Source organism: Lissotriton vulgaris, chromosome 11, assembly GCF_964263255.1.
Source record: "Lissotriton vulgaris chromosome 11, aLisVul1.2, whole genome shotgun sequence".
Lineage (NCBI taxonomy): Eukaryota > Metazoa > Chordata > Amphibia > Caudata > Salamandridae > Lissotriton > Lissotriton vulgaris.
In genome coordinates, this window is record NC_141699.1 from 324,166,937 (window position 1) to 324,193,168 (window position 26,232).

The window sequence follows — 26,232 nt, forward strand, 5'->3', positions numbered from 1 at the left end:
TTAAATCATGCGGTTTTTATGTGAAAAGTACATTTATATTTTTTGTTATTAAACAAGAAAACTTGAGAAAAATTACAAAGTAAAAGTACCCAATAAAAAAAACAACCCTCTAAAAAGGAGGACATAAATAAGAAAGTAAAAAAACAGATGGTGCTCTTTCTTCAGTGAACGACATGAGGAAAACAGTTAAAAAAGTCAATTACTTTTTTCTTTTAAAATTTCTATTGCGAGCAGATAAATAGGGCTCCTTTTTCGCTGTATTCACACAACATTCCGATTACTGGAACAGCAACATGTTGAATTCATTATTTCTTACAACAAAACCTGTATAAATAAAGTAGGTTGGATGTCAGGATAGAATATGTAAAAGTAGGTAATTGCCCAGTTGCTAATGGTCTGACCTAGCTGAATGTAATCAAAAGCACTTCTTATTACTAATGACGTGACCTGAGTCACCTTCCTCAGAGTGAATCAATCTGGGGAAGATCAGAGACAGTAGCTGAGCAGGGGATGGCAATGTACATCTCATATTGAAAACAGATCATAAAAAATACAACAGCTTGCTGTAAAAATTCTCTGCAGAAGGAGAACAGAAGAATGTTATTCAAGCATTTGGAATACTCATTACCTGCCCCTAACTGGACAGGTAGCATCAGAACCCCACTGGCTGTGGACAATTTCTCCTTTATATACATCCCTTGCAAAGAAGCCAGTTTACACCAATGCAGAGTTAATGCAGCGCCTGGTCGTATTGCTCCATGTCTTTAAATGGCATTGTTTTTCAAAGGCATGCCCCCCGAGCCGTTTTCTGAATCAACAAAATAACAATACCAAGTCCCAAATGTATTATAACATAAATATTATCATATATGTACATTAATCTGGTTACCTAAAACCAGTTTCATTCTTACTACTAAATGGAATATGTGTCCTGGGTTCTAGACCCAAGGGTCCGGATTACATATACTGTGCACTTTCCCTGTTTGCATCACTGTGCACCTTTAAATGGGCGCATTGTGCACAAACAGGGAAAGTGCGCCATATTACCATGAATGCGCTGTACCCAGGGCAGCCGCAAACTTGTGCTGCCCTCGGAGCAGCTCATTCAAGTGAAATATGAAGCAGATGCTTCAAAGATGCTCGATGTTTCACTGTGCATGCGGCACCCACCTGCAATTTCGAGAAGGGAGAAAGATCCTCTTGCAGTCGGGTGCAGTGAGTGACTGCACCCACCTGCAAGGGGGTGTCCGAGGGGTACATGGTACCCACTTTCTCCCTTCAAGAGGGCTGCTGCCTTTTTATGGCACATTTTTCGTGCACCTCCTAAAGACAGGTTTGCCTCTGTGCCATCTGCGTAATAGGACGCAGACATAGAAGCAAAGGGATTCCCTCATTTGCATGAGATCATGCCCACCATGCGAATGAGAGAATGCCCTCTAATTACAGCGCTGGCGCTACATGTGTGCCAGTACTGTCTGTATTATTCGAGGGGCCGCACAAGCGTGTGTGTGTCCTTCTCCAATACCAAAATGCCTTGGGGTTCACATGCCTGTTTTGCCCCCAGGGCACTCTGTGTTATACAGTCCCTGGGCTGCAGGATTTGGGTTCCTCACTCATGGCTGCACGGACTTAGTTCCGTGCACCTTCATTGAGAAAGGAATTCCAAATTAACTTCATCCATCCCCCACTGAGCATTCCTGTGAGTGTTGTGTTTGTGTGTTCAGTGTTGCCTACAGTCTCATAAAGGTTCAGGGACACAGTGGTAATTAAAACCCAATTTCGTTTTTATAATAGCCCACTCAAGTATACTTGACTCTTAATGTTTTAAAGTGTTTATTTCCAAAGCCTTATATTGTTTCTAAGTACATGAATAATAATCGCACATAATTAATACAGCACCTGTGCACGTTCTAACAGTCAAAACAAAATGAACCATTTAACATGTTTGAGAATATTCCATGCATCCAACAACCCTAACGTTACTTTTATGCACTACATTGTGAGAGGATGGAATAGATAACTTTCCTTTAGAGTTTCTTGGAGCCATGCGTGCTGTGTACCTGTTCACAGTGTGTCAGCTGTGTCATCGGACTTCATTTTGGAAAAAAGTGTGCTCTTGGAGTGAAAACACACCATGAGCTGGGCTTATTTCCTTTTATCACTGGATCAAGTTTTCTGAATAAGAATTGCAGGTACTATCAAGATAACCTGGAATTCAGGCCTCTCCTCCTAAGTGGTCAATTCCAGGGTTTAATATAAGCTATTGACCACTGACTTATAGTCTGCATTGCTATATCAAATGGGGATCTTCTAAAATACAAGTTGCACCCGGTCTAAACCAGCAAGTTGGAAATACATCATCTTCGACTACATGTTCATCTTCCATATCTACTGTTAAACACTGATATGTAGATATTGAGGTTCCTAAGCGCTGCGAGGCCGCCGGTGTTATGCGCTATATAAGTGCAATTTTTCATTTCATTTCATTTCTTTACTTTGGTGGCAATCTTGTGCACACCTAATTTTTCTTACCTGGCAAAGTGTGGAGAAGTCTGGGGGCAATACCGGAACACTTTCTAGGGTGACCATTCCGCTGGTGGCGATGCGGACGGTCGTGGACCACAACTCCCAGCATTCCCAGCGCTCCTGTGGCCCGCAGCTGTCTGCTATCATTGTTAAGCGCCAGGAGGCGCTTAAAAGCACGCCCAGCCTCACGCGGCGCGGCTTCATTTACTTTGGTGGCAATCTTGTGCAGGACTCGTTTTTCTTAAATGGCAAAGTGTGGAGAAGTCTGGGAGCAATATCGGAACACTTTCTGGGGTGACCGTTCCGCTGGTGGTGACATGGATGGTCGTGGACCACAACTCCCAGCATTCCCGACGCTCCTGTGGCCCGCAGCTGTCTACCATCATTGTTAAGCACCAGGATGCGCTTTAAAGCACGCCCAGCATCCCGCCCGTCGTAGCCAGGAGAAGGCAGGGTAGGACCACCCCCCTTTCAACTGCCATTTGGCGCGTATATGGTCTTGGTTGGTGACTCTGATCTTTGCTAAACCATTGTTTATCCTTTACATTTTACTTGGCAAATAGTACTGTGGTAAAAGCTAATTATGAGTAAGAATAACCTCAAGGGATCGGGGGATTCGGGGGTTGTTGGTACACTTGATGCCTTTTTTATGAGAGCGGAATCTGTTTTCATTCACGAGATTGAGCTTACTCAAAGGAGATTGTCTCTAGATCCTCGTAGAGTTTCTGCTGGAGCTCCATCAGTATGTTCCCAGGAGGGTTTGGGCTCATCTGTTGAATTGGTACCACATTCATCCCCGGGGTCTCTTGTAACATCGATAGCTGCTCCACCCCAGCTAGAGATCTCATCCCTACTATCTCATCTCCAGATAAGATACTAACTCGCCATCAGCGGCAAAGCCAGGTTAAGAAAGGGGAAAGTGCGGTCACAGCCCCAAGCCCCATCTAAGAAAAGGAAGGCGGGTGGGTTACCCCATACTTTGCATCAGGCCAGTAAAGTGGCTAAAACTAGAGGGGCCGCCAGAGGAAAGAAAAGCTGTGCTCAAGATGTTGTAACACCACAGGTTTCTAGTCCAATAACTATTAGCTCCCAGGCCAGTTCTAATTTGATGCCACACGACTTGGAGGACCGACTCTTAGTTAAACTTGAGGGAAAAATACAGGCAATGTTTGAGCCCCTAACATCTAAACTTGTAGACATTGCTCAAAGGCTGAGTAACATTGAGCATCAACTATCATTGTCAGAATGTAATCAACCTGGAAAGGGGCGACCACTCGGTCCCCCCGAACGTATGGTAGGGGGCCCGGATCCCCCCGGGAAACCATTTTGGGCGGGGGGCGTGTCTCGGCTGGTATGCCCGAAGCGGCGTAGCCGGGGCGCGCCTTTTTCTCGCCCAAGGAGGGTTGTCCTAGACACCTACACCGTTGGCCACGCCCCGTAGGCGTACCTGAGGAGGGTACACGCCCTCCCGAAGAAGAATAAAAGGAGCAACAATCCAAAGAAGCATCCTCTTGTTTCTGTGCTTGGAAGCTGCACCGTCTCGTTGCACGTGAGCCCTCGACGGAACAAGGAGCAATTTTTGAGAACTTGAAATTCTTGTGTTTCTCTTTCAGCGACTCCGTACTTTTGGATCCAGTACTTCCAGGACCTCGTACGCAGCAACGATCGAATATCCGACAACGATGCCTGGCAAGAAGCCCGGAAAGAAGGCAGGGACTGACCAGATGCTCCGCATGTTAATGAAGGAAATGGCGAGCATGAAAAAACAAATGGCGGCAATGAACAACTCGGGCAGACCGAAAAAGGTAATCGGCCCAGCATTGCCGGGAGTAGTCCCCGCTGGGAGAGGTAAAAGGGCCAGGAACAGGGCAGCAGGGGGGGAGGCCCCAGTTCCCGAGTCACCCCCGGCAAGTCCGGTTACTCCAGTAGAGACCCCGGTTCCGGTCCCTGACGCAGGCCAACCGATTCCGGTTGTAGTGACACCCACTAACGAGGAGGATATGCCTCCGGAGCTGGCCGCCCAGTTAACCGCATGGCTCGGCAGAAATACCGAAGGTGCTACGGCGCCAGGAGACACGGCCGAAGAGGCCAGATTACTAATGAAGCAGTTGCGGCAATCGAGAGATGCTGCAAAGGTGAATCTCCCTGTTGTACCCCCACAGGTTCCCTCGGAACGACCGGCGTCTGGCGTTGAAAAGACAGCGGGACCAGCTACGGATTCCGGTAAGCAGCCATTGCCAATGGCGAGGGAGGGTTCGATACCCTCAAGAAGGGAAAAAGTAGTCCAGCATATTCCGCTGGCCACAAAAGAGTTGATTTGGGCAGATAAATATGTAAATATGTTTTCTCTGTTGACCGACCACCACGAGGTGGAGTATGTTAAAAGTCAGAAAGATTTGTGGCACCCGAATGTGTGGCGTGCAAAAATGGCGGGATTCAGGGTTGATGAGACGATCTCAAATTGGGCCAGGGCATTTGCGATGTTTACCGCTATCATGGGGGAACGTAGGCCCGAAGTGTTGACCGAATTGGCCTGCTATCAGACGCGTATAATGGATTTCTATGAATCATATGAAGGCAATGAATGGTTGGGTTATGATAGTAAGTTTCGTAAGGCCAAGGAGCACGATTCATCTCTGACGTGGGATTGTCTCGACTCCATCTCTTGGCAGAAGCAGCTCCTGCCGGGCCCGACCAAGTCATCTTCACTTGGCGGGAACAGAGGCAAGTGCATGAGGCCACAAGGGACATGTAAGTTCAGGCATGAGTGTGCAGGATGCGGACACTCTTCGCACCCTGAGAGTTCGTGCAGAGCCAAGAATGGTGATACAGGGGGTAGAGGAGGGACCAAACAGGTCTAATATCGACGGAGGGGTACCGCTACCTACCCCCGTAGATATCATGGCAATGATCCCCTGGCTAAATGAATACCCTGATCATGTCTCCGCTGGGGTGTTGCGGGATGGCTTCTCGTATGGTTTCCACATCCCGGCGGGGGATTTTCGGGGGGAATCACTATGTAAAAACCAACTGTCGGTACAGCAGAATACGGCAGTGGTGGAAAGTAAGATTGCAAAAGAGGTTGCCCGGGGCCGGGTTGCTGGCCCATTTAGGCACCCGCCAGTCCCTAATTTTGTTTGTTCACCGTTGGGAGTAGTCCCCAAGAAGGACCCAGGTGAGTTTAGGTTAATTCATAATCTGTCGGCCCCAAGGGGTCTTTAGGTGAACGATGCGATTGATCCAGGAATTTGTTCGGTGCGGTATGCATCCTTCGATGAGGCCGTCGCCATGTTGAATCGCCTGGGGCCCGGAGCGCTGATGGCTAAATCGGATATCGAGTCAGCGTTCTGGTTGCTCCCGGTACACCCACAGGATCAGCGTCTCTTAGGCTTTGTGTTTCAGGGACGCTACTACATGGATAAATGTATGCCAATGGGTTGTTCTATCTCTTGTGCCTACTTTGAAAAATTCAGTTGTTTTCTGCAATGGGCGTTCACCAAAGCCACGGGCTATACCCAGGTTATGCATTACCTAGACGATTTTCTGTTCCTGGGGGCTGCTGGCGACAAAAAATGTGCACTGGCGTTACAGGAATTTTGCACTCTCATGAAGAGGTTCGGGGTGCCATTGGCACCCGGTAAAACGGTCGGACCATCCACTTCACTCGAGTTTCTTGGAATTGAGCTTGATTCAGTGGAAGGATGTTTCCGTTTACCGGTGGGGAAGGTAGCAAAGCTCAGGGCTTCACTGGAACTGTGCATTAGCAAAGAGAAGGTTACTCTCCATCAGTTGCAACAAACAGTGGGCCAGCTTAACTTTGCCCTATGAGTGATACCAATGGCCCGCCCCTTTTCCCGCTCTATTGCTCAAGCCATGCTCGGTCTCAAAGAAGGACACCATCGCACCAGACTGTCTGCAGAGGTTCGCCAGGACATGCGCATATGGTTGGCATTTCTGGCGGACTTCAACGGTCGAGTGGTGTGGGGCAAGGCACCAGCGTCCTCGGACGAGCTGGGTTTGTGGACCGACTCGGCAGGGAGCGTGGGATTTGGCGCCATCTTCGGTAATCGATGGTCGGCAAAAACATGGCCGACCTGGTCACACACCAGTGGGCTCACAGGTAACATTGGGTTTCTTGAGCTGTTCCCTATTTTTGTGGCTCTTCAGGGGTTATCTACCTTCCGCGGACCTAGTGGCAGCACCATTTCCCAAAGCTCTCTGGTTACTCGGTGCCCCGGATTACAGGACCTCGTGGGAGCAAGCCTAGCCCTAAGGACAAGGAAGGCATACGAAGGAGCGTTTCGTTCCTATTGTGCATTTTTGGGTCCAGCGGGAGGGGATAATTGGGGCCAGGAGGAGTATGTTCTAAAGTTTTTAGTGGCACTCCACAAGGCAGGCCGATCTGCGGCAACGGCCAATAGGCACCGGGCTGCCATTGCATTCATGGCACAGGCGCATGGCATCAAGGACCCCACATTGTCCTTTTTGGTAAAGAAGGCACTACGAGGGTGGCAACGCCTCGAGGGTCATAGAGCTGACGAGAGGCGCCCGATTGGGTTAGAAAGGTTGTCCCTGTTGATGTCAGTACTCCCCGCAACATGTTCCTCCCAGTCACAGGCAGTGCTGTTCCGGGCCGCTTTCGCATTAGCATTCCATGGGGCTATGCGGGTGAGCGAGCTGGTGGCAAAAAATAAGCAGGATGTGGGGGGGGGACTGTGTCAGGAACACATTATGATTAAGGGTGATTCAATGGTAATCACAATAGCCATGTCCAAGACCGATCAAGGTGCTATGGGAGACAGTATTGTGGTCCAGCGCATGCGAGGGTCCCCCATGTGCCCGGTGAAATGCGTTGAGGAATATTTAGCGCATAGGGCTGTAACATGGGGGGGAAGCTTGCTGAGACACACCGACGCCACCCCACTGACTAGGTTTCAGTTTCAGCGGGTGCTTACAATGGCAATCGCGGCAGCGGGCTTGGACCCGGGCGATTTTGGGACCCATTCCTTTAGGATCGGGGCTGCTACAGAGGCTACAGCCAGGGGTCAAAGTGTGGAACAGGTGAAACAATTGGGGCGTTGGTCCTCGAACTGTTATAAAAGGTATGTGCGGTTGCACATGTTGTGAAGCCAATGTCATGCACTCACGCTTCTTGTCTTTTGTTTGGTTTACAGTTTCGCAAGCATACGATGCGGGGCGTACTGTGCAGTCGACCCGACACCTGGGGACCAGCGGTCAAAGATCACCGACTGAGGAGAGAGTGGTGTGGGTCGTGGGCCACTCATACGTGAGGCGTGCCGCGGACGTATTCAAAGCAGGTGACATGATTCACGCAGCTGGGGAATACGGGTACAGGGTGACCTTCTACGGAAGGGGCGGGCTCTGTATTGACCAGTTTCAACGTTTTGTTGAGGGACTGTTAGGGCGGACAAGGTCACCGCCGTCTGTAATCATAGTACACCTGGGGGGCAATGATTTGGTGACACTCGGTAGGTGAGTACTACTCGAGAGAATTCTATCCACTGTTAGCTGGTTGGCAAGAAGGGTCCCGGGTTGCACGATAGCATGGTCTCACATGATTCCCAGGAAGGTGTGGCGGGGGGCCCTTTCAGTATCAGCTTTGAATCATTCTGTAAAGAAAGTCAATAACAAGCTTGGTAGGTTGTTTCGCTCGGCGCAGTTGCACTGTATTCCGCATGGATGTATTCGGGGGAATCACATGTATCTCGAGGATGGGGTACATTTGTCCCGGGAGGGGAATGTCTTACTCATAGGAGACTTCGTAGCATGGTTAATGGGTTTATGATAGCATGACCTTTAGTAGGAGTGTGGGGGGGCCGGATAGCCGGTCAACTATCCGGCCTGTGGCGGTAAGGTCATGATCGGTGAGCAGTAATTTCAAGGTCCCTACAGGGGGGCGCCACCCATTATGGATGGGAGCGCCCGGGGGGAGGCGGCCATTGGCCCCTCACACGGGGAGGCGGCACCCACTAAGTATGGGGTCGCCGAAGGGAAGGCGGTCATAGGCCCCTCCCAGGGGAGGAGGCGGTGAGATGCCCCTCCTACGAATTTCCCGGGGCCAGGATATCCGCGACGGCGGATGTGAGAAGCAGTGTGGGGTGGGAGGGGGGTCCACGCTATCTTCTAGACACCTCACACGAGTCCTCGGACGACCATTAAGATGGCGTCGAGTTAAATAAGGGGCCCCCGCTAAGACAAGGGAAATTGGAAGTTGGCACAGAGGTACAGTCCTCTGTGCGCCCGCCCCTCACACCGTGAGGGGGGAATGTTGGTAGTGGGGACCTGACACCGGTTACGACCTTGCCGTTGGCCCGTAATGTTAGGATGTACAATTTTAATTTAGAAAGTATGCATTTGCAGGATGCTTAGACTCGGCTAGGAGAACCTTTGTATTAGAGATTTGTTAAGGTTAGCCAATGAACATGTCTGCATCGTAATGTCATAAATATAAAATTGTACATAATATGAAACTGTTATTTTAATGTTTTAATTTTGTTTCATATTTTATTAAATACGGCCGGGAGGGTAACTCCCTCCCGCCTTCCAAAAGTTCAGAACTGCGTCCGTCTTCCCATCCTTGGGGATTGTGTTGGGAGGGGGTGACAGGCATCCCGGCCATATGATGTTGCACCCAGTGGCCTTATTGTTTCCAATGAAACACCAGTCTCTGTACCAAATCTTCTGTCTAGTGACATGGTTATGGCTGCTAATATTCCTTCACAGGTAACATGCCAGTCCCGGAAGTAATAGTCTCCCACAGGAGAGAAATATCCAGGACTATCAGTAGAAGGTTGCCACAGGGCAGTACAAATAGTTATAATTGTAAAGAATATCTTAATTTACCCCCTGAGGCTACACCTTATACCATTGTATTGACAAATGTACCCCATTTACCACCTGGTACTGAGGAAAATTGGGTTTTACTTAGGAATAAGGCCCTTCATTTAATAAAAGCTAGAACAGGGCTTGGTGGTCATTTTTGGGGGGGTTTCAAAATGGTATGCAGGAATGCCTGAATAGGGAATTCAAGGAAAATAAGTAGAGGCGACTGTGTGGGGATTGGTGTCGTTACAACGCAGGCTATTACAACGCCTGCTGTTACAACGCGGTTTTTACATCGCATACCACTACAACGCATAGTGCTTTTAAGCGCTGGATAGTGATTTATTTAATTTACTATTCCAACTCCAGTCCCCGTGGATAGTAGGGAAGGTGTTGGATAGTAAATTAAATATATTCCCTATCCTAGAGCGCCCCCCAGCGCAATGCGTTGTAATGGTTTGCGTTGTAATGGTTGCGTTGTAATGGTAGTGCGTTGTAATAAATGCATTGTAAGTGATGTTTCCCACTGTGTGGTGCTGAACTTCGTGTATCCCCATATAGTAAAAACGATCCTTGATAGAACTGGTTCAAGACATTTAAGTGGGTAAGTTATTAACATCTTACCATTAGGTGTTTTCTATCAAACCACACCACCACTGACAATGGTTGGGAATGATCGGAACACTGTATTACACGCCAGGGAATGTATGAGTATTCTGTCCCAACCTTTAATAGATTTGAATCGTTCAACAATTTGGAGGATATAGATTGACTGGGTACGCCAATCATAACTGGAAGGGCATCTCAATTGGGTGACCAAGATAGGGGTAATCAAGTGTTGTCTAATTGTTATAGCAGTGAGGAAGCTCTAAATGGTCCACAGTGGTGATTATCGCCTCTTAACATGCGTCCTTCTGTAACCACCGGAGTATGTGACAAAGGCATGGTTTATCCTTGTAATTCCAGCGATCAAGTTCCAGATTCACACCTGCTAAATCATAAACAAGGCCCCCAAATAAAAACTAGTGTTCCTATGGAGCCTAGTACTTTTATAAAAATAGCTTCTTGGAACATTGGGGGGTTGCAAGCAAAGTAGCTTCTAATGAATGGACCTCATTTGTTGAGGATCAAGACATAATATTCTTTCAAGAAACCTGGGCAGTGGACTAGGTATTTTGTGAGGGATATATTACATTTTCAAAACCAGCTGTGCAGGGTGACAGGGGTAGACCAAAAGGGGACTTGACAATGTGGGTCAGGCAGCTCCACTACTATAAGTTAGAGGAGGTTGCTATTGACTCTCGGGACATCTTTATTGTCAGTGTAATTCCCCAGATGTTCTATTCATTCATGTTTTCTCCAGGGGCCAGCAAGGCGGGAAGGCGTCTAAAATAGAAGCCTTATTTAATGTTTTTTTAATGAATCACAAAGGTCATTGTAATACTATAATAGCTGGGGATTTTAATTGTACATATGGACCTCTTGATTGTGAGGATATGAATCTCAGCGTGGAGGAGGATGATCAGTGGTCGATTCCACCTCTTGAACTCCCGGCCGTAAAAAGGTGGACTAGTGCAGCACTCCAACTCAAAGTATTCTGCCTGGAACACGGGTTGCGAGCAGCAAATGGTTGCACAAAATCTGATAAAATAGGGATGTCAACATATTCTAGTGGGCATCGTTCTAGTCGTATAGACTATTTTATTATAAATAAGGAGCTCTGGCCATAACTGTTAGACATGGTGGTGGAAGCCCGGCCAGAAAGCAATCATAATCCTCTTTTAGTTTCTATGAAGGCCACAAAAATAAATCATGCTGAAGAGTTGCTACCCTGTCCAGATTTTGTAGAAGGTCACTTATCAAATGATACAAGACGCCTTAATTGGGCCAAGGTAGCACTCAATCCTGAGAAGCTACAGGATATGAGCAACTTAGTAGTTAATAATATAGCTGCTTTTCAGGCAGACAATGAACTTGGGGTATATTTGCATAGAGTTGGCCAGGCTCATGAGCATCTTTTTAATCAACTCAAAAGTTTTTTTATTGTGAAAATAAAAAAGGGTTTGTATCGTCCATTTCCAAGGCTGCAGTCTGGTATAAATCCAACTGTCGCCTGGCCTATAGAACTTTGGCAATAGCAATCTGGAGTAAAGAACAGGCTACCATAAGAGAGTAGAGGCAGGCCTATAATCCAAGGCCAAAATGGATTGGGATGAAGCTCATTGGGCTGATTTACTGAAAGCCTGCTCTGGGAGAGATATGACAAGAATTTGGCATTTGGTGAAATGGGGGAGTGGGGACCCCAGAAATGTTCCTACAAATCATGTGGAACCAGATCAGTGGGTCCGTCATTTTAAAGGTCAATTCGCCAGCGACTTGGGTGTTCAAGTCACCTTTACATTGCCGTATTCTCCCCGCCCCTCTGTATTACTAAGAAGGAAGTAGAAACTGCTCTTCTCCAGGTTCCTAAAGGTAGGGCTCCCAGTCTTGACTGCATTCTTGCAGACCTTTTTTTACAAGACCTGGAGTCCTGGGCAACGTATACTCAACTATTAATGAATGCTATTGACAAGGGAGCAGCGATTCCTAGTTCCTGGGTAAGTGCAGTAATCCTTCCTATTTTCAAAAAGGGGGATCGCTCCCTACCAGGAAACTACAGGCCTATAAGCCTGATTGATTGCATTCAAAAGGTAACTGCCAGGGTGATTTTAGGTAGAATGCAGGCATGGATGGAGGAATGCCATATCCTCTATGATTTACAAGCAGGGTTTCGGCAATGTATTAGCACAGTGGACCAGGTTCTAAGGTTTATTCTAATATATTGGCGCACTGTTACCCTGGGGAGAGGTTCTATCTATGCTGCCTTCGTGGACCTTAGGTCAGTCTTTGACCTAGTTCCACGTTCCAATCTGTGGCTTAGCTTTTGTAAAGTTGGGTATGCCATTGGGCATTTTGGCTTTTGTTGTTAAATTGCATATGAATAACTATGCCCAGGCTAGATGGGATATAGCAGGTAGTACCACAGAAAAGTTCTCGGTTGAGAAGGGAGTGAGGCAGGGGTGCGTACTCGCACCCACCATATTTTCAATATATATAATTGGGGTCTTGAAATACTTTGAAAACTATCCCATCGATGCCCTGAGTTTAGCCGGGTTAAATATCCCTCTCCTAATGTTCGCCGATGACACTCTCATCCTCTCCAAAATGAGACAGGGCTTACAACGTGCCCTCTCAAGATTTGAGGAGTTCTGTGTAGATCATGACCTTGTTGTCAATGTAGACAAAACAAAGTTTATGGTCCTCCAGAACTCTAACAAAGTCATCGGTGAAGTTAGGATGCAGGAAGGTGTTCTCGAGCAAACAGCAACTTTTTCCTATTTAGGGGTAATCATAGATGAAAATCTGAGTTGGAAGCTGCAAATAGATTGTCTTTCGGTGAGACACGCCCAACTTTTAGGTGTGTTCCTTAAGGAACATAGACGCTCCTATACCAAACCCATAGCCCCAGTATTGCATATTTACAATTCTAAAATTGGTGCTTCAATCCTTTATGGTGCAGAGTTGTGGGGTCATGTAAATTTGGATTCCTTAGTGGTGGGTCAAAATACATTTTTAACATCATTGATTGGCCTGCCGCAATCGACCGCACTGATCCCCCTTTATTTGGATTTGGGATGCCATTCCATTAGGGACGTAGCACATTATAGACTAGTTGCATACTGGAGGAGACTTTGGGTGACTCCCGAGTTAGCCAACTATGCCCTGGCTGTATTAGAAATCAAGGAGTTGGATGTAAAGAATAAAATTGAGTGGTTTAGTAGTGTTAAAAACATTCTCTGTGAGCTGGGACTGAGCCGGCTGTGGACTTGTCCCGCCAGAAGTATATTCCCCAGTAAATCAGAGTTAAAGGCTGCTTATTGGCCTATGGTGTATCTTAGACGGTTCTCAGCTTCTAGTAGTCCAACCCTGTCTAGCACCTTTCTCCAAATTAAATTTGAATCAAAATTTGAATAGTACTCGGATGCAACTAATAGCAACTGTCCTTTTTGCCCGGACAGGGTAGAATCCTTGGCCCACATTCTTTTATCATGCCCAGCGTATAGAAATCCGAGGCGATGCTGGTTGAAACCAATGTGCTCACTTCTGGGTACCAGGTCATACAGTGAGGCATTTAGATTACTGAAAACAGCAGTAGACGGTCCCACTGTGATTGCTACAGCTAAGTTCTTGGGCTGGGTGTGGGTGATTCGCTGGAATGGAGGGAGGTATAGATAAATTTCCCCCCTTATTCTTTGACTATAAATTTTTATTGCTACATGAATTTTATTGTATAGATTTGGCGCTCTTTTCAAAACCAGGGTGGGTTTTAGACTTTTTATAATATTTATTGTTTTAATGGTGATCATTATATGTCCACGTTATAATCAATTGAGTTGATATAGGGATTTGATGTATTCTCCTACCTGGTTTCTATGTATCTTTTGTGATGACTTTTGTGATTTTTTTAAAATCGAAATAAAGTTTATAAACTGAAACTGATATTGAGTTCGGCAAAAAATAACGACATGTTAGCTGTAAACGAAAGGCAGACAAGCTAACTTAACATTTTATTAATGAAGTCTGACTTAGGGGGGCTCATGACACTACAACAAAAAAGGATCCCAAATAGTATAGACCAGGGCCCAGATTCTAAAAGATGTCTCACAATGCAGCGCAGCACCCAAAGAGGCGGCACTGCATTGTTTGATGGGGATGGAGCAACAGAGCGCCATATTCACATAGAAATGTCTCTCTCCTCCCCTCTCCCTAGCACCAACACTGTTTTTTGCTGCCAAGTGCCACACGCACATATTAGTGCCATAGTTCTAAGGTGTGTGCATGAGACTAGCATAGGTTTTGTACAGGATGGATAACCTTCCAGTACAAAATACTATGCTAAGACAAGTTAAAAAGCTTTTGCTACTTTGTACATGTGCTGCACAGTGCAGCACCCATGCAAAGACGTAAAAGCATGGAGAAATGAAAAAATTTCTCCATTTGGTCTATCCTCCTGGGCCAAATACATGTAAACATGGGAGGGAGTATGTATCCCCTCTCCCCGAGTATCCTTGGGTCCTGGAGACCCCATCCCCTGGGCTTGATTTAACTATAAAGTGAAGGAGGCTCCTAAGCCCCCCTCCCCAAGCCTGTTTTGGCTGGGTAACCCCATCACCCGAGGTATTTCAAATTTATAGGTGGGTGCTCCAGTGCCCACCCAGGACACCCACCAATCCTCACATCGGAGGCCACAGAGTGGAACTCCAGCGCCTCTACATCTCCAGCCAGGTCCCACCATTGTGTAGGAGCTATCATTGCTTCCATGTGGAGGGAGCCGCTGGTGTGTGCTTGCTCCCTTCAAGCAGGAGCAATATGTGTTCTGTTTCTCTGCCCACAGGAGAGCAGGCAGGAAAACAGAACAGAAGTTTGCTCCCACATGGCAGGAGCATGTTTAAATCTCTTGGTGGGTGCGAGCAGACTTTCAAGTTTGCCCCCATCTGGTGGGAAATTTAAGAATGTGCTTGCCAAATGAGAGCAAACATACATTTTCCTGCACTCACTGGTGCTGGCATGGAAACTACTGTGGGCTCCCTGGGACTCAGTCACTTGGCTGGCTCTGGGGGATCAGATATATGGGGCCTTTAAAGGCACAGGGAAGGCAGCAGTATGCCCCCTCCCCCTTTAATTTAAATTTTGACCCTAGGAGATGGGATCCCCTCGGTGTAATTTGGTGCCAAGAGGGGACTCCGCGCGCCCCTCCCTGATTTACTTTATCGCCCCTGGGGAATGTGACCTACAGGGACATTTTTTACATCCCCCCTCCACATTTAAATGCATTTTGGCTCTGGGGATAGGGTCCCTAGGGCCAAATTAGATTCTGCATTGTAAGGTGGTTTATTAGTATGGACAGGTACGTACACTTAGTAATAACACCACAATCTCAAATAAGGTCTTGTCAAGTACTCAATAAATGAATCCTTGTTCAACCCTTGGTAGCTTGGCTTTGCGCCAACAGGCTTAACTTAGGAGACAGGTGTTTAAATCATTTAAAAACACCAAGTAATAAAAAAGTAAATCACACACAATAAAAATCCAAAACCAATGTATATATATATATATGTTGGAAATATTTTTATGATTAGATTTACACCAAATTGACAAATGTCCAATGTAGGAAAACGTAGATATGATTTTTAAAAGATTAAAAGTAAAACCAGCGCTTAGAAGCAAATAGCACTCAAAGTGTTAAAAAAGATCACCCTGGACCAGGGCAAAATCAAGAATTCAGACCACACGCAATGTTCCACTTTTGAACTTATGTCGCAAGCCACTCACCTGAAGTCCAGGTGGTTCGATAGAGTGACGACTAGACCTGATACCTTCTCCAAACTGAGCTCTTTAGCAGCTATTGACGCAGCACTGGCTGATGTTTCAAAAGGAAAGTGGGGTTGGGAAAGAGAAAAAAGACAGTCCACACTGGTCTGGATATGTCTTCACTTGCCGTATGCAGGATCTGGTACACATGGGGAGGTGCTGGATTTCAGGTTCATAACTCCCTGGTATGCAGGCCAGTGTTATATATATGGAGGATAGTATAGTTGGAGCTTTAACAGATAGTCAGCTTCAACAACGTATAAGCACTTGGACATTACAACATACCTAGGTTTTAGATGGAACATGCAATGCTTTACATCAAGCACAAACAATAATTATATGCTGTACACTTGAACTAGACATACATTAGTTCAGTGAATATTAGTAGAAGCACACTGTGTTAATTGCACACTAGTGTCACTGATCAATTCACCCTGTACAATCATCTCGAACACGAGGCTATTAAATATAGTCTTTCTTAATGTCTTTTTCAAATGGCATGTTCATAAGCCAACAAATATCAGCAGTATATCAGTCCAAGCAATTTTGCAGAAATAAACTGTCTAAGCGCAATGAAAGCGAATGCTTCTATAGTTCAGTGATCAAAAGGTCACCCATTATTGCCTAAATTGGGCAACAGTCGGAACACTGCAGTCTGAACCACGCGTGTTTCGAATACACAAGCTTGAACACGCTTGGCTTAACCACACATGGGCCATAACCATGCATATGCGTGGTTAAGGCAGTGCACGGTCTATCTGCTCGAAGACAGAAGCAGGGGGTAGTTTTTTAGGGCTGAGAGGGGGTTGGGGTAGGTTTTAGGGCAGTGGAAGCGGTTGGGTAGGTTCAGGGATAGTGCAGGGTGGGCGGGGAAGTGTAAGTTACTGGACAGGGTTTTAGTTCTTAGGGCAGTGGGAGGGGAATGGGTTTGTTTTTAGGGCAGATGGGGGGTTGGGTTAGGTTTTAGGGCAGTGGAAGGGGTTGGGGTAGTTTAAGGGACAGCGCAGGGGTTGGAGTACTGTACGTAAAGGGGCAAGGTTTTAGGCCTTAAGGCAGTGGGAGAGGAATGGAAAGATGGGGCAGGGTAGGGATAGGTTTTAGGGCAGAGTAAGGGGTTGGGGTAGTTTAAGCCTTAAGGAATAGCAGAGGGGGTGGGGTAGAGTATGCAAAGGGGCAAGGTTTTAGGCCTTTGAGTAGTGGTAGGGGAATGGGTAGATGGGGTTGTTTTTAGGTCTGGGTTTGGGGGGCGCTGTAGTGGAAACCTTAACCGCACATACCCCTTTACCATTCATGCCTATACAACAATATGTTGTGGTAAAGGCATGTGTGGTACAGTAATGCGTGCTTACGATGCATTCGTGGTTTGGGCTGTTTGGTAGAGGCATGCATGGTATAACCATGTATGCTTCTATTATACAACCGTACAAATCGGAACACCCAAGTGACGCTATGGATATCCAATCAGTTGCCTTTTTTTTGCACATAGCACTGCTGTGAATCAGAATGAGTGCAATGAAACAATACAAACCTTTGGACTTGAAGGCAAACTTGAAGCGGCAACCGTAAATGTGGCGCCACAATACCTCTCTAACGATCGCCTTTATTTTCCTATTTTTTTTCAGGTGGGGACATGGCCTAAGAGGACACTTGTTGCCAGAGTTGGGAAGGAAGATAGAACAAAGTTGGGAACAGGAGAACAAGTGAGTAGCATACAACAAGGCCAAGTGCATTGCACTGTGCAGGGCAGTTTAAATAGCCACATATCTCTATAGAAGCTGTCAATGCATGTGGAAAGGCATGGCAGTTCTCTCTGTAGCTGCTCATTTCTCCATGTGAGTTGCACGTGTTTTTCAATGATTGGTTGCTCCAGGTGTAGCCATTTTCCATGTGAAAATCACATGCTAACTAACGGTCGGGGCTTAAGCAGAATGTTTGTTGAGTTTTCACAGTTTCTACCACTGCCATCAGTACAACAAGTAGTTTTTTGCGGTTTTCAGCATAACTGGTTAGCAAACCAGTATTCTCAATAAAAACTACATGAAATAAATCACGATTCACACATATGGTCATGATTCATACATAAGGCTTTTGCCCAATACGATCAAAGTCGTTCAGGATAAGCAGTACACAGTTATCTTTGGGTAGAGGGGGCCACGTTATCGTGCTCAAGAACATAAGCCTGCTGTTGCACATGAAAAAATGATCATGACAACTTACTTCCAGGATGGTTTCTAGATGCAGGAAAGCGGCCCTCAGCACCAGCCAGGGGTTCAGAAGCTCTGGTTTGCCCTGGGGCGGTGCGTCCATTGGGGCGCTGGGGCATTGGCCCACTAAGTTTGAGACACAAGCAACCAATGAACCAATTCAGATAATAATTCTATTTCTAATCTAATCTCTTTCATGCTGCTCACGTACGCTGACGCAGCGCCATCAGTTTGACTTAGCGGGACACGCCCGAGGCAATCGGCCGATGAAGGGGGTGGGGCCGGGGGCGAGCACTCCGTTTGAGTGACACTGAACACACTGACGGGGCAGCGGCACATATGCGCATGCTCGAGTTTGCATTGGTCATTTTTATGACCAGCCCGAACATGCGCACTATCAGCCAGCCAGCCACTATTGATTAGGAGACGGAGGGAGGGGGACCCAAGAGGCCGAGGGTTGCTTCATGTAGCAGCCCCCGTCTCTCCTATGGGCGAGCCCTTGCCGTGCTCTAGCCAATCCAGGCACTGCTAATACAGCACTTCTGGATTGAAAGAGACACCTCGCAGCCTGCAAACAAAGCATTGGGTGCCGCGCAAGGTATGGCCAATCACTGTGGCTTATGCGCACAGTAAATGGCCATTGTCGTTAGTGAGGTGCGCACTGTAAGCAGTCCATCGTCACTGCTCCACACACACCTTGTGGCCGTGCACTTTGTGTATACTACTTGCTACTGCTCATTGTGGTGTGAGTGTGACAATGGACATGGTACTTAATCTACTACATCTTCACACCATTTGTCATTCAATTTGTCCTGATCATCGACGTTGCTCCTACCTTGATCTCATCATCCATCTGACTGGTGATCAGTCAGTGATCTTGTTAAAAGTAAGAAGAAATGGAAAGAATCTGATTCTGGGACCTGGGTCGGTGGGTTGCATGTGGTCCCTTCAAGTTTACACGCTGAACTCAACCAGATTGACCAGAAACGTTCTGGCAGAGTTCAGCGTGTGAACTGGCAGAAACATGGAGTGTTTTTATTGGGTTGTGGGTGTCAGATGAGGAAGGCACACGCAGCGCCACCCACCTCCACTTGTCCGCGCGCTCGTGGACCCTGGCTCTTCAACGCAGTGTGCGTGAGCATAGTACTTTTATCGTTACGCCGCCCCCCGCAGCAACCCGCACATTACAAAAGACACAAACACAGTGATGTTTGGAAAAGGAATTGCAGGTTTATTTGTAACAACAAATAAAAGGTGGGTTAACTTACAGGCGATCCCTATCCGCCCGCAACCCCTAGTTGCTGGGCACCTGAAGTTTAGCCAAAATTCACCAGCGGCCATAGCCCGGTGATGTACCCTGGGAGCACATACACTCCCACCGGTGAACCTAACGTCCACCATAACTCCGCCCACTGAACAAGGGAGAGTGACTCACACCTTCTCCAGCCTGGCGGAGCTAAATATGGCAAGCCCCCGGTTGCTCAGGTTTACAACCGCCCTAAGAACTAACGGGGCGCCGTCGTACTCCAAGTTCCCAAGAAGGAAACCTTAGAGCATATATGACTTATGCACGCGTGTGCTTGTCCTGGAGACTTCAGTTTCCTGTCCCTGCGCCTTCCTGTTGTGGGATCGCCTGTAACTCCTCCACAGCCCTGGGTGTGGCTGCCGCTGCACCCAGAGCCCCCACCACTATTTCTACCTACATCCTGCTACTTCTACCGCTTCCCCTAGGTCTAGCAAGAATATCGCCATGCCTACCTTGGACCAATGGACCCCGTCTGAATCCCAGCAACCTATAGATTTTGCATGCAGCAGGTCGTGCCTAATGAAACCCAACCCCCGCATTTCCGTAAATTTCCTCATGGCCGCATTTACTCGCCTGCGGGCTACTTCCAATGCTTCTTGCGATCTAGCTCCGTGCCATATGGGCCTTGGTGTTATCTCTGACCACCAGATGCCGCAAGGGTTCAGCTCGCTGCTTAATGTGCTTAAGTCTACCCTCATCACCTGCAACAGGCGCCTCTTCCCTATCGTTGCTAAATCATTCCTCCCCAGGTGCACCACCAAGATGTTTGGCCGTGGTCTACCCTCCTTCAAGGTTCTGCGCAGGGTTCCTACTAGATCAGCCCAGTGCATTCCCGGCACTCCAAACCAGGATATAGTGGTGTTGCTGAAACCATGTTTCCACGGAACTGCTTTCACCCATCTTGCCGTTCTTGCAACATAGGAGTGCCCCATCACCCACACATTTGTGCCTGAAATAAAACACAGTGATTTGGCAAACTTAGTTTTATTCCACACTTCACACAATTACAGACGCCCTTTTATAGCGGCGCATATTCATATCAACATTTTGTAATGTCTAACAGCTCCCTGCATTGCTCCCGTTAAAGGGGTGAATCACACTTACTGGCCGTACATAGGTTTTGTAGCAGTTTGAGTTCCACCGCCCCACCTTCTTGATCTCCTCTGCGGGAAACCCTTCCTTGAATGCAGTTGTGGCCGCCCCAATCCTAAATGAATGGGAGCTGTACTTAACACCTTTTAACGTGTACCCTGCCCTGCAAAGGCAGCCCTGCATCATGTGTTCCACCTGGTATTTAGTGACTGGGGACCCATCCAGGTGTAGCAGCAATAGACCATCTGATAGTGGGCGTATGGTTAGGAAGTCGGCCAGCAGTGCTACCGGGCAATTCCTGCCGTTCCCCAGGCGGTGCAGTGAGATCCCCCTCCCTTTGCCTTTTTGATCCGTTTTTGAAAAGCATAAGAGGATCTCTAGAGATTCTGCGGACAGTCGTACGTCCCGCATCAGCAAAGCCTTGGGGGAGGTCTCCGTCTTGGACCTTGCTACAAATTCACCTATTCTGAAAGCCCCAAAGAACGCTAAACCTAAAGTGGCGGCAAAGAGTTTTGTTTCGCACCCGGACTGGGCGACCGAAGGGAGGGCTTCTATCATTCCTTGGAGAGTCTCATAGTCAATGGGAGCCCGGGGGTCAGGAGACTTGGGCACTATTCTGTCCCAACCTTTGAGTGCCGCCCTGGTTGTGAAAGAAGCGGTGGGGTCTTCCTGCCCTAATAACCTGGCATGGTGCCCAATGGCCGATAGGTGGCCCGCCATCCAGGAGTGGCTCTTCCCTCCATCTTTGGCCCAAATCATGAACGCCTGCACCCTGTCGACCCTGTTGTAATTTGTTTGTTCCCACGGGCCCATGATTTCACAGAATTTTTCCACGCAAGACTGGTACCTCCTCATTGTCCAGGGGGCCAATGCCAGTTCACCTAGCTCTCTAATGCTCTGCACCACTGCAGCAGGTGCCAGAGCCGGGCCGGGAAAGGTGTCATCTCTTCCCTCGCTCTCGGCCATGCCTCCCAGAAACGCTGCCAATGAAAACGGGAGAGAGCGTCAGCAGCAGTGTTTAGTGACCCTGGGATGTGTCTAGCTCTACACTCTACATTGTTGTATAGGCATACCTTCACTAGTTCCCTGAGTAGGCACAATACGAGTGCGCAGCTAGCGGACTGTGTGTTAATTGCTTGTACTACAGCCAGGTTGTCGGACCACAGGACCACCCTTCTAGCTGAGAGCATTGCCGGCCAGAGGTGGAAAGCCACCACGATGGGGAATAATTCCAAGACTGTTATGTTGGCCGTTATTCTCTTCTTCCTCCAAGCGCTTGGCCATTTCCAAAATTGCGCCAAAACCCTCCCTGCCTGATGCATTGGTAAACAGTGTCAGTTACTGGCTGCTGGTCCAGGGGGCTCTCCATATTACAGACCCATTGAATTGCTCCAAGAATTCCCCCCAAATCCGTAGGTCCTCTTTCACTCCATTGCTGAGCCTAACTTTATGATGTTTTCTTTTTATCTTGGCAGCTGCCCTGGCTAGCCTGCGCGCAAAGGCCCTACCAGCGGGGATCACTTTGGTGGCAAAACTTAGTTTGCCATGTAAACTCTGTATGTCCTCCAATGACACTTTCCCTTGTCCCAGCATTGCCTGAATTAGTGCCGCCAGCTCACTGACCTTGTCCGGAGGGAGTCTGGCTTCACTTGCCCTGGTGTCTATCTCCACTCCCAAGAAAGTTAAGACTTGTGCTGGCCCTACTGTCTTCTCAGGGGCCAAAGGCACACCTAGCTGTCTGGTAACTTTCTGGAATTTAGCTAATGCATTCCCGCAATCCTGCGGGTCTTTGCTCCCTACAAACAAGAAATCGTCAAGGTAGTGCGTCATGCTTCCCACTTCTTCTGTTGCTTCCAGTACCCACTGCAGGAAGGTGCTAAAAGCCTTGAAAAATGCAAAAGATATGGAGCACCCCATTGGCATGCACCTGTCGTAGTAGTACTCCTGTCCTAACCTGAAGCCCAACAGGTGCTAGCTGCTTGGGTGTACTGGCAGAAGGCGGAAGGCCGATTCTATGTCTGCTTTGGCTAGCCATGCCCCTTTGCCAGCCCGTCTTACCAAATCCATTGCTACGTCAAATGAGCAGTATGACACTGAACAAAGTCCTGCTGCCAGGTTGTGGTTGACAGACTCACCTTCGGGGTATGACAAGTGATGTATCAGTCTGAAAGCCCCAGGTTCCTTTTTTGGAACTATACCCAGGGGGGAAACTACAAAGTGCTCGAGGGGGGGCTCAGGGAAGGGACCCGCTACCCTACCTAATTCGATCTCCTTGAAGACCTTAGCTCTCACTACCTCTGGTCTTTCTTTAGCGGATTTTAAGTTCTCTGCATCTCGTGCTTGTTGGATCCCTATATAAGGTATCACGAAACCTTCAGAAAAACCCCCAAGTAGCAGCCTCCGGTCAATCCTGTTGGTATATTTGTTCAGTAAGGGGACGAAGTGGTCCAATCTAATCGGTGAGGGCCCCTTAACTGCTATCGCCTGTGTCGCTGGTGGCAGGGGGTGGGGTGGGGGGGAGGCGTGTGCCTGGATCAGGTCGCGCGGTGTTAACGGGGGGAAGCCATGTCCGGGGGAGGGGGCGGTTGGCAGGGGCGCGCCATGCTGTTATTTGGCCTGCCCAGGCCCCCCCTACCCCATGCTGCCCTCTCTGTGTCTGTCCTCTGTTGTTCCTGCATGCTCCAGCCTGATGTTGCCCCCCGCAATTGCTGCATGCATGTGAGAACTTGCAGGTTCTCCCCCAGAGGCAGTGACCATTGTTGAATAACCTGCAAGTTCCGGGCTGTGTTCTACCACCAACCCTTTTCTTCCCCCTCCCCCGGTGTCCACCCAGAAATGTAGTGGTTCCTTGCTCGTTGTGCCGCTGCTGTTGTGTGTAACTTTTGTCTGTTGTCGCTGCTTGCGCGTACTCTCCCTTGCCACTTGCCCCAGCTCCCTGCAGCGCCCAGGACCCCATATGGTCCATCAAAAGTTGCACCTCCTTGTGATCCCAACGCATTTTGGGGCATTTCGACATTTTCTTCCTGAACTCTCTGTCATAGTTCAACCATCCCACTCCACCCCACTTTTTTGCCTCGTTGTGAATTAGTCTGCCATATTGCACCAGGGCGGGGCCCTGATCCGAACATTTCTCCATTATTACGGACGATAAAATCGCAAAGGCCTCTAACACTGTGTCAATTGTTTTCTCAGGCCATTGTTGAAACTTCACCTTTTTTTCGTCTTCTTTTAGCCCTGCCCTGCGCAGATATGTGCCCTGTTGTCCCAGCATGAGCAGGGAGAAAATATCGATGAATTCTCTTTTCCAGATCAGTTCTTTTGCTGCCAGTGGGACTTCCCAGGACAATGATGAGCGCCCCGACAGCAAGGGTGCATCTAACACCACTTCCTCCTCTTCGTTAGTTGGCGTTGTCGGTGCCGGCACGATGGGGTGGCTGACGGGAGGGGGGTTAGAGGGGTTGAGGAGGGGGGGAGATATTTCTTTGCGCCATTGGTATTGGTGCTGGCGTATCTGGAGAAACGGGTACCAACGGAGCCAATGGGGATGCCAGCCTTGTTACATCAGCTGTGGAATTGTTATCTGACAGCGGCACTGCAGGCGCCGGCGGGACCTGTGATGACGGGGGCACTGTGGCCATGGAGGTCGGCGCCGGTAATCTAGGAGCAGACCCCCCCGACCCCCATACTTTGGCCGGCCCCTCGTCCCCCCTTCCCAAGTTTGATACGCTCTCTTTCATTTAAGTCATAAAAGTTTGCAATGTGAACATGATCTTACCCAGAACGCTTTTAGTGGCGTACTCCGCCGCGGGTTGTGCAGCTTTATGATTGCCTGACGTTCCAGGCGCGACATGTAACTGTGCTACCGTCGTCTTGGCCCTGCCTTTGTTTTTCGCTGGTGGGGGGAATTCCTTGTTTTTGGCAATTTTAACCCTCTTGGATGTCCTGGGTGTCCTGACCCTTCTGTACCGTCCTCCTCTATAGCTATAATGTCACTGTGACACCCCGAATCGGAGTTGCTGGCATTGAGCAGCTCCGTTGCCCATGCCATGCCATTGGTCTTGACTAGCTGGAGAAAGGTTGCTGCCTGTGCCTCTGAGGATAGTCCCGAATCTGTTCCCTTGTCTTGGTACGTAGAGAAGAGCGCTGGAGATCTCTGCTCAGACATCGTGGCCCCGTCCCGCCTCTATCTGCAAGATAAATGTATATTGGCTACCATACCATCCTTCTGCCATAAACGGGGAGGGGGGAGGGGGGGAAGGCCACGATGTGATAGGTGGCTACCCCCCTCTCTTGTGGCCGTTTGACTACCCATCTTATCGGTATCCGTTCCCTTGCCAGAGATCAACTTACTTCTTGCTCCTGCACGTCGATATATTGCCCCCCTTGTCGTCGCACCGTCCTTTCTTTTTCTATTCAGCGAACGCTATTTCTGCCTGACGTCCTCCGTTCTGGCTCTATTGTGATAAAAGGTACATATAAACATTCACTCTTCAGTTGCTGCGCAGCACCGTATGTACTGCAGTGGAATCCATTTTAGATTCACTTCTTGGTCTCTTCTTGGGAGAATAAAATTGAGGCAAATGCGGGCAAGGTGTGTGTGGAAGGTTTAACTTTCTTGGAACAAGGTGAAGGGCCGTCTCTGCCCACTCTGGTTCAGCTGGATTCGGGGAATGGTAAGAGTTATCTATGAAAACTGAAACTACTCCTTTTTACATACCTCCTGGTTCAAAGGAAGTAAATATGCTGGGAGGTGGAACTTCCTCTAGGGTAGAAGGCTTAGTTGAGGACCATGGACCGTGCTTGTGTGTTTTTCTGCTCTGAAAAGGCTTGAATTCCTTCTCTCAATATGGCTTTTGACTGCTATAAAAACCCCATAGATTGGCCCATGGCCAAATGCCTTTCTGTACCCTGCTGGATCTGCTCTGCTTGTGCCAGGTGACCGACAGTTCTTTCTGAGATAGACAGGAATCGCTTTTTCACTATCCTCTGTGATACTGCTTCTGTTTTGTTAACATATATAACTCAGTACACTTTGAAGTAATTTTTGGGGGTGGTTTCTTGCAGGTAAACGATTGTTGCAGAATTTAGCGGTGTTTATTTTTAATGAGTACTAAAACAGTGAAAGGGGTATAAAGATGATCAAGGGAGCTATTTTTACTGGATTTTTTGTTCAGCCAAGGGTTCATTAGGCTCTCTTTGTAAGGTTATTGTTTTGCTTGCCTTATCCAAAATCATTTCACTGCAAAGTGCCAGGAGTATCACACTTAACTCTAAACCATTGGTCTGCTAAAGAGTAAACGTGAGTTAGTGATCATTGCCTTGCCATGCTTGTGTTCGGAATGATGCTGGGATCTGAACTATGATAATGCTTCTACTGATTTCGAGGTTGATGTTGGTGTGTGGCTGCTGCATGATTGAAGTTAATTAAACAACAGGGGGTGGTGATGGACAGAGTTTCTGAATTAAGCAGAATACTCTCACCCAGTCAAGAGATCAGGGCTTAATCCAACACCGTTTTTTAGCTCACTGCACCATCTCAGCTCAGAACCTGGCTATATGCAAATTAGTCTGTCCCTGGCCCAGTGTATCATGGGAACAGGGCAAACCAAACTACCAAGCCAATTCTTTCACTGAGAAGGAAACAAGCTACCGGGGACCGGTTTCTGGCATTTCAGCCGTCTTCGGCCCGGCTTGCTTGAATCCTGATGGTGCAATGAGCTAGGGACTCACGTCTGAGTATACCCTTCCACGCTTATGGTGGACAAAATAATTAAACAACAGGGGGTGGTGATGGACAGAGTTTCTGAATTAGGCAGAATACTCTCACCCAGTCAAGAGATCAGGGCTTAA